The sequence below is a fragment of the Delphinapterus leucas genome, chromosome 9 (genome assembly GCF_059928025.1).
Source record: "Delphinapterus leucas isolate spDelLeu-1000000601 "Yukka" chromosome 9, BTC_Dleu_Yukka2, whole genome shotgun sequence".
Lineage (NCBI taxonomy): Eukaryota > Metazoa > Chordata > Mammalia > Artiodactyla > Monodontidae > Delphinapterus > Delphinapterus leucas.
Window position 1 is genome coordinate 36,723,634 of NC_143137.1, and position 7,841 is coordinate 36,731,474.

A 7,841-nucleotide genomic window follows, 5' to 3' on the forward strand; every position below is an offset into this window, starting at 1 on the left:
ATGTGAGTCTTTGATATCCTCCTTGCTCCCTTTATGTAAAATACCTTCTAGTTTTCTCCTCCTGCTTGGGCAGCCCCCATTGGAAGAGACAGAAGTGGCATGAAAGGCAGCTAGGAGTGTGTGTGTGGATGGGAGGTGGGAAATAGCCCCATTCCTGGACATGGGCTCCGCAGTGTTTATCCTGGGCAGGCCAGATGTCAAAGACCTCTCTAGGCTTCCAAGGGCAACAAGGATTAGAGCTCATGTCATGTGTGACAAAAAGGAACTTTATCTTTTACCAGGTTCTCCTTCCAGGTTCCTCTGAGAATCCTTGAGGGCTGTTCGCCCACTCCCACCTCTGCACCAGCTGCTGTCTGTCCCCCGGGAGTGGCAGGGAGCGAGTCCCAGCTCTCAGCAGGTCACCTCTCCCATCTCATAACCACCTTCCCAGGCTGCTGCCAGGCTTCCTTTTTTGCTTTGCTTCAGCCACCCACGCATACCCGTCCCTGAACCCTTCAAAGCTGCAGAGATCAGAAGGCTCGGGCTAACAGAAGAGAATTACAACATAGAAAACAGTATTTTCCCCAAAGAGAATTGGGCTCCCAAATCCTCCTCCTTCCCCAGGTTGCATCTGTTCTATGTCACTTAGAATCATAAGTTTTACTTTCCTTGGTTCATAATTCCTTTTGCAGAATTACAGTGGGCAGACCCAAATCCCTTTGTCCCAGGGAAGGCCTTGGGCCTCTGCAGGTGCTGTCAGCCTCACCACACCTTTGAGTTGTATCTGCTAACATATAACAGGGAGATGGAGAGACTGAAGGAGTACAAAGACGCTGAGAAGGAGGAGGTGAGAAAGATCCGGTATGAAACATCAGCACTGTGCTCTAGGGCTCAGAACTGTCTCCTAATAGTAACATTATAGCTTTATTTTACTTATAGAACAACATTTCTCCATAATAAGTTATCTCCTTACAAAAAAAACTGAAAGACTGTCAGTGGAAATTTTAACCAAGCTGCAATTTTTGTAACATGAGGCCATACAGTATGTTCTTTCTAGGAAGATGCTAGGCCCGCCTTATCCCTGAAGGAAAAAGAACACGGTGAGACTGCCTTGTTTACCGAGATTGCTAAGATAATAAATCGATATTATGAGTCCCATTTTGGTGTGTCTGAGTGAGAATCTATTGAAGCAGAAGGGACATTATGGGGAAAAAGCCTAGAAAGTGAATTAGACTTTTCGTACCCGGAGTAGGAGCTATTCAGATAGCAGAAAAATCCTCTGAAGTCACTCATCAGGCAGCAATGCAACGAACACTGAAGACAACTCTTCTTTCAGATGAGAGGATGGTCCAGGACAGCTCTGTGACTGCAGATGACTGCATGTCATATTCCAGATATCAGAACTATTGAATAACTAATGTTCAAGGGTTTATAGCCCAGAGTGAACATTCTAGAGTACAAACTGCCTTTGACTCAACATTATCAAAAACCAGAATGTTAAAGTGTCATCACATGTTGGATGTCCACCAGGGCCACACTATATAGTGATGTTTGCTTCTGCCAGAGGCTCTCTGTGGGTATGAGACATTCCTGACACCAGTCACCACTGAAAGGCCAAGTCAGAGATTAGACACATATTTCAGGTAGAAAAGCCACAACTGGCAAGAAGACTGGTAGTAAACAAAGTTCAACAGAGTGCAGTTGGCCCTTGAACAATGGCATTTAACTGCGTGGGTCCACTTATACGCAGATATTTTTCAATAGTAAATACCACACGGTTGGTGGTTGGTTGAATCTGCAGATCCTGAGGAACTGAGGATACGGAGAACTGACTATAAATTATACACGGATTAACCTCCGTGTTGTTCAAAGATCAACTGTAATTGCAACTAAAGCAGCTCTACTAGTAGATAGGTCTTGAAGGGCCAAAGACCCTTTGGTAGACAGGGATGTCTGAAACTATAAACACTTGTTGGAGAGCATTTCAGTAAAAGGCAACCTCAAGGTAAAAGTGTCAAGTTGGCAAAAAGTCATTGACACAGTGACAATGGCTTTTGAGGAGAAGAATGACACGACATCAACGGTTTTCTTTGGAGGATTAATCTAGTGGTAATCAGCACTGAAGTTAATACCAGCTTAAAGAGGGTCTGGGCCCTCTTTAAGAAAACGAATACAGACTTAAGAATACAAAATTGCTAGGGCCAGTCCCAGAGACCTTGAACATGCCCATGCCTGCAAGGAGGCCTGAAGGTTAAGCTCCCTTACCTTCACAATAAGCTACCTCAGGGGTGACAGCTAAAGCCACTAACGCCGTCACCCCCATCTATCCAGCACCCACACTAGAAACGTGGGAGTCATCTTTGATCCTTCCTGTTATTTTCTCTTCAGTCACCAAGCCATGGCCATTTTATTTCTTGAATGTTTCTCAGATTCATTTCCTTCTTAATTTTTCCTGCCAATACCTTGGATCTAGCCATCACCACCTCTTACCTACTCCACTGCAAACAGCCTCCTAACCAGTACCCTGTTTCCACTTTTGTTTACCTCCCAGAAATCTATCCTTCACCCAACCACCCAGAATACAACATCTATCTAAAAGGTAGGTCTACAATTTCACAGTTCTGCTGAGTACCCTTCAGTAAGGCCTCCTCAGAAGAAAGCCCAAGTCTCCTTAGCATGACAAGCAAAGCCTCCATGACCTGCATCTCTCCACCCTCAGCAAAACTTCTCACAGTATCAGCACCTTGTGGCCTATAGTTCCTTGCAAACATCTTGAAAGTTTTCATTTCCAAGCTTTTGGTTCCTCACTGACCTCTTAGCTTGGAATCATCTCCCTTTCTCCTCATCCCTCCTTCTTTCTTTACCTTTCTTTACCAGGTTCACCTTCTCCTGGAGGCCTTCATCAATACCCAGCCCTCCACACAAACAAGCCGGTCAGGTGCCCTCTGTAATCTCACATGAGAGCTCCATCAGGTACTCAGCACACTATGTTCGAAGGACTTGTTTATAATCTGCCTTTCCTTCTCCTCTCCAGCTGGTGATCTTCTTGGGGGGAGGAGACATGTCTAGTTAATTTTTAGCAGAATGTAAGTCCCTGGCACTTAGCAGAATGTAGGGCCTCAGTACATTTTTTGAAATGAATGAACTAATTAATGACTAAATCAATCACTATATGAGCTATTCTCTGTGACAGAGTACAGAGAGACAAGAGAGTAGAGAACTTAGTGCTGGGCTACGCCCAAGATTGTAGGTGGAAGAAAGAAAGGAAGGCAATTAGGCATAGGCTCGTGGGAATAATCAATCAGAAAAGGAGGAGGATCAATAGGAATTTTTGGGTCATCTTCTTTCTACTTATCATTCAGTTTCTACAGTGAATGCATATTACTTTTTTTTTTTTTTTTTTTTTTGCGGTACGCGGTCCTCTCACTGCTGTGGCCTCTCCCGTTGCGGAGCACAGGCTCCGGATGCACAGGCTCAGTGGCCATGGCTCACCGGCCCAGCCGTTCTGCGGCATGTGGGATCCTCCTGGACCAGGGCACGAACCCGTGTCCCCTGCGTCGGCAGGTGGACTCTCAACCACTGTGCCACCAGGGAAGCCCTGCATATTACTTTTTAAATAAGAAAAAGGAGTTTATTAGAGTACAGGCTAAGCTGCTTAACAAAAAAAGACCCCCAAATAGAATGATTAAAATACAGTATAAGTTTATTTCTCTCTCATGTAGAGATCCAGAGGTGATCTGTCCCAGGCTGGTGGAGCAGTACTGCTGCCCTCAACATGCCAACCCCGCCAACTTGACCACCAACTTCCAAGGCTGCTTTTCCAAGGAAGAGTGAGAACAAAACAGGAAAGACAGCACAGTTAGCTCTCAGAGAAGCAGGAATTTGCCCCCAGCTGATGGCCAAATACTCACATCCAGCTGCAAAAAAAGACTGAGAATTGTAGTCTCTAGTTGAGCACCCATATGCCCAGCTAAAACTCGGGAGAGTTTTATTCATTAAAAGGAAGAACAGGAAAGGAATACCAGGGACAACTAGCATTCTGATGTAATGTTCTGTTCTGTTTGTTTTCTGTAAAAGAGAGAGAAAAAGAATATTTTAGTAAAGTATTGTAGTAGAAACAGAAGGAGAAGCCAGATTTCAAGGGATTAAGAGTTTTAGGTAGTGGAAAAATGAAGATAAGAAGTGCAGATCAGGGTTTCCCTGGTGGCGCAGTGGTTGAGAGTCCGCCTGCCGATGCAGGGGACATGGGTTCGTGCCCCGGTCCGGGAAGATCCCACATGCCGCGGAGCGGCTGGGCCCGTGAGCCATGGCTGCTGAGCCTGCGCGTCCGGAGCCTGTGCTCCGCAACGGGAGAGGCCACAACAGTGACAGTCCCGCGTACCGCAAAGGAAAAAAAAAAAAAAAGTGCAGATCATTTATTCAAGTTTAACAGTAAATGGAAGAAGAGAAATAGAGTGATGACTTAGAAAGAATGAGAGTCAAACCAGGTTTTGTTTTTGTTTTGTTTTTCTTGAAGGAGGAATACCTGTGCTTGTTTGAAGATGTCAGTGGAAAGAAAGATCAAAAATGCTGGAGAACGCCTAAAACTTGTGATTTAAGCCTTGGTAAATCAGAAATCTGCTCCTGAAATTGAAGGAAGGATGACGGAACAGTACAGAGTACCTTGACATTGAAGTGGGGAGGAAGGTGGATTGGGAAGTTGACACTTCCCACCAGCTCTCCAGGGTCTCCTGCTCTAGAGCCCCAAGCTCCAAAGTTTCCCGTCCCTAATCCTACCCAAACACACCTCCCCCCAACATATTACCTGTGACCCATTCCTCCTCATTTTCTACTTTGCAAAGTCAATGAATCAGCTAGACAAGAGTATCAACAAAGGCTTCAAGGGACACTCTGCCTACTGTTCACTTCTTGAATTCATTTATTTATACATTCTTAATTTCATCCATAAGTATCACCTTCTACATCCCTAGGGATATGAGGCAACAAGACAAAATCCTTGCCTTCATGGAGTTTAACTTTGAGGACAACATGTACATTTCAACAATAACCTTCTGAAGACAATGCTCAGCCTCCACCGCCTCACCCAGTTACTTTAAGAGTGAAATTTCAGGGAGGGTATGAGATGGGGCAACAGTATGACAGATGTCTCTCCAGTCACACTGAATACACACCAGTCCCTTGGTAGCTGGAAGAATACAGATCTAGGTAATAAATCCATGGAATGCATACATGGAAAACAGAGATAACAAAACCTGTCCATCTTGAAGACATGTTAACAAGGTAACCTAGCCTCTAGGTAGGACCTTACGTGGCCATAAAGGGCCAATGGTTTTCCCACCTTGATTTTCTGCCACAGCATATGCTTCCCTCCCTCTATTCTTCTCATCACATTCCTGCCCCACTGTTTGCTTTTCATTTTCTCCATGCTCTCCTGCCTATGATCACCTTCTGATTTGTGTTTCAGCTCGATAAACCATTTCTAATCTCTGCCAAGCAGTAGAGGGTACAGGTGAAGAACACGGACTCTTAAGTGAAAAGGCTTGAGTTAGATTCTCAGTCCTTGAGCAATTAACATCTCTCAGCCTCAGTTTACTCATCTGCAAATGGAGATAACAATACCTACCTTGTGGCCTGCTTCTGAGAGTTACAGGGGATGTTCCTGTAAAGTCTTCACCTGATGTCAGCACCTGATGATCACAAATAAAGGTTACTTATTATTCTGTGACAATGCGACCAGATAAAGCAGCAGATGTCAGCCCAAAGCCTGACCAGCTCAGCCTACTGGCTGAAGTTTAAAAAAAAAAGGAATAAAAGAGCATTAAACACCAGGATGAATTACACATCCCTTCTGGAATAGCCTTCTACTATGTAGACCTAGAATGAACCAGGGGCCAGAAGAACAGTCCGGTTTTAACAGCAGTCAGCCTTGCTAGGGCCTCTGGGGTTGGCCTTAATAATAGTAATAGGAAATGCTGAGTCATCCTGTCCCTGGAGTGGGGTGGGGACTGAAATCCTCTGTGGCAGGCCTCCCAGCAGAACCTTCCAGGGCCTACTCGTCCACTCTGATCTCCTGACCCACTTGCAGCTGACCTTTTCTTTGTCTCAGCCCTATTTATGTTCTCATCTCTCACCCACTGATCCAACTGGTTATTTTCCTTCCATAGGCACAAGCCTCCCAACCTCAGTTCTTGAGCCACAGCCAAATGGGCAAGTGCTCTTATCTGGGGATTTCCACCTGCTAATTAGGGGAGGCCCTGAGCAGAGAAAGGTGCTAACTTTCTTCCTGGGAACATTGCTCAGGTTCTTCCTTTAAAAGAGTTAAATGAGAGGAAGGAGGAAGCAAATTTAAAAACCTGCTCATAGTGGAAATGGATGAAAGCGAAGGAAAGGGGAAAAGTTCAATGTGTTTTGCAGAAGACAGATGAGTGCAACTACTTTATTAATTTCCTAATTCTATCTGTGCAGTCTGAGGGTGCTGCCAGACTTATAAAGGTGGCTTGCCATCTCCTGTTAAAAATTCGCCCCATAGGGCTTCCCTGGTGGCGCAGTGGTTGAGAGTCCGCCTGCCGATGCAGGGGACACGGGTTCGTGCCCCGGTCCGGGAAGATCCCACATGCCGCACAGCAGCTGGGCCTGTGAGCCATGGCCGCTGGGCCTGCGCGTCCGGAGCCTGTACTCCGCAACGGGAGAGGCCACAACAGTGAGAGGCCCGCGTACTGGGAAAAAAAAAAAATTCTCCCCATAATAAATATCAATTTATTATGATATTTATTATGACCCTTGCTTTATGTGGTAGGCCTGTGAGATGAATGGTTGGTTTTGGTTTTCAGGCTGCAAAGCTCTGCGACAGACTGCAGATGCCCAGAGTTAGAGGGCTGGTCAGCACTCTATAAAAGAAGCCACACGGGAAATGAATTTCAGCATCTTCACTTACCGGAGAACTGTACTGGCAAAAATGCTTGCCCTTTGAAGTCCTGAGTGTACGGCTGCCAGCCCCATGTCCCCTTCTAGGCCCTCACTTCCTATTTCCTCGCCTGTGAAATGCGGGGTGGTCAGAAGTGTCACGCATGAGGTCTGTGCGGCCACCAATGCCTCCTTTCTCCTCAGTGCTCCTCTTGCAACCCTGACCACAGCCCCTGCAAATGACAGCAGGGGGGAGTGGCTGGCAGGTCCGAAGAGCAGCAGCCACCAACTCTGCCACTTCCTTCCCCCTCGGGTTCCAATCTCTGATGACTGTCCACTGCCCCCTGCCCCCACCTGGCTGTGATATCTTTCTCCGTGCTGATCACCAAGGGTGGCTGCAGTGTGGCTGAGTGCTTCCCACCTGGCTGCTCCATGCATGACCCTCCGAAAGGGCCACCGAAGAGGACGCCTTCCCTGCAGAGAGAGGGTGCCGCTCTCAACAGGAGACGTGCACCCCACTCTGCTCTGTGCCTCACAGAGGCCACTCTGTCGGCCAACGCTTTAAAAGACTCGCCATCGGCTCACTAAGTCCTAAAAGTTCCGACTTCAACGTTTCTGCCAAAGATCAAGTCCTCAGTTTTCATTCTTATTCACATTTGTTTGCAGGCTGCTTTTTTTTCGGGCCCTGGGTCTGTGTGTTCATATTAATTCTTTTGGTGGTACATGAAATGAACTGACATGAATTCTCTTATTTAGTTTGATTTTTTTTTTTTGGACTGCTTGTGGATGTTAGTTCTCTGACCAGGGATCGAACCCAGGCCCTCGGCAGTAAAAGCACAGAGGCCTAACCACTGGACTGCCAGGGAATTCCCTTATTTAGTTTAATTTTTGTTGTGAATTATTACTAAGAAATGGGACAGAATCACGGAATGAGAAATAATTTTTAACTGTTAAGGATT